This window comes from Callospermophilus lateralis, chromosome X (genome assembly GCF_048772815.1).
Source record: "Callospermophilus lateralis isolate mCalLat2 chromosome X, mCalLat2.hap1, whole genome shotgun sequence".
Taxonomy (NCBI): Eukaryota; Metazoa; Chordata; class Mammalia; order Rodentia; family Sciuridae; genus Callospermophilus; species Callospermophilus lateralis.
In genome coordinates this window covers 29,263,580-29,265,218 of record NC_135325.1, presented here as the reverse complement: position 1 = coordinate 29,265,218, position 1,639 = coordinate 29,263,580, and the positions used below count along the sequence as shown (strand labels likewise).

Here is a 1,639-nt window from a genome sequence, read left to right as displayed (position 1 = left end):
AACTGTTTTCCAATGGCTTTGTGGTTTTGGTGGCTATTTTCCCTTATATCTTACTGATTATCTAAGCAATGTGAGAAGGAGACATTCAAGTTCCATGAATCTAATCTTAAGACCTAGGTAAATCTCATTCCCCTGGCATGATCAAGTTCAGTAGTAGGAACAGTCTTATCTGTAGTGGCCATGTAACTTTGTGGTTAGATTTTCATTATATGATAGTTCCAAAATTATCTCTGATGTTCCTGACATATCACCCCCCACACACATATATACATCCCTCCCCTCTAATAATGCTCAAGTTCAATTTCTTCTATAGTCAAATATAAAAGGACCCAATTACAGACTATCATGTCAGGACTTAGCACATATACTTGTTATACTATTTAATGCTTTTTAGTCACTCTTATAGTTTTGTTGTTGTTGATTTGTTTTTTGTTGGGAGAGAGGGAAGGTTCGCTTTTGATTGTCTCTTAAAAACAGTATTTATTGTTCTCACTTCTGTAGCACATATACTAAAATAGAAATGATACTGAGAATATTAGTGTGTCCTCTGTGCAAGGATGACATGCAATTCCTGAAGCATTACATATTTTTTAAAACAGCATAGGAATTCCTTGCCTTCTACCATAACCACGTTCTCAAACTCAGCTTCAGATTAATTAAAAAAATAATTGTTGTAATTTACCTGTCATAATTCTTGCTGAAACTCCAGGGCTTCCTCACATTACTGCAAATTCCATTTTATAACAAATCAGTACAACTAAATGACATTTAGTAAAAGAATTTACTTTTGAAATAGTAAAAAAGCAAAAATACATCATCTTTCTTTGCATTAACATTAAATAACCCATCTGAGAATTATCAGAAGGTATTTAAGTTCAGTTGAAAAGTCTGACCTTGCAAGCTAGAATAACCTTCTTCCTTAATTTTTTTTCTTAATTTTATATGTGAATGATTTTCAAGTTTTTCAAGTTTTGCCAAGAGTGATGTACAAGTTTACTATTCATTACTATTCTGCAATCTGTATACGGGGTAAAAATGTGAGTTCATAACCCACTGGAATCAAATGTATGAAATATGATATGTCAAGAGCTATGTAATGTTTTGAACAACTAATAATTAAAAAAATTTAAATGTGGTACATATACACAATGGAATATTACTGAGCCATAAAGAAGAATGAAATAATGGCATTTTCCAGTAAATGGGTAGAACTGGAGACTATTATGCTAAGTGAAATAAGCCAATCCCCCCAAAACAAGGCTGAATGTTTTCTTTGATATGGATCTGCTGACTCACAATAGGTGAGGTGTGGTAGGGAGGAGGGGATGTTCATGGATTGGACATGGAGAAGTGGGGGGAAGGGAGAGGGGATGGGACTGGGAAAGACAGTAGAATGAATTGGTCATAGCTTCCCTATGTTCATATATGAATCCATGACCAATGTATAATCACAAAATGGGAAGTTATACTTCATGTATATATGATGTCAGAATACGTAATTCTACTATCATATATAACTAAAAAGAATAAATTTAAAAAGTAAAAAAGTCCTTTATAGAAAATTGCATAATATCTGCATATAACCTACACACATCCTCCTATATGCTTTAAATGACCTCTAGATTACTTATAATAACTA

General features: G+C 32.9%; 1 non-coding gene across 1 annotated transcript; it reads left to right on the top strand.

Annotated features, from left to right (window-relative positions):
• Positions 1-485: 485 nt before the first annotated feature.
• On the top strand, positions 486-591 carry LOC143639540 (U6 spliceosomal RNA). Its single transcript, XR_013154696.1, has one exon. It is a non-coding gene; the product is annotated as a U6 spliceosomal RNA (small nuclear RNA).
• Positions 592-1,639: the final 1,048 nt, after the last annotated feature.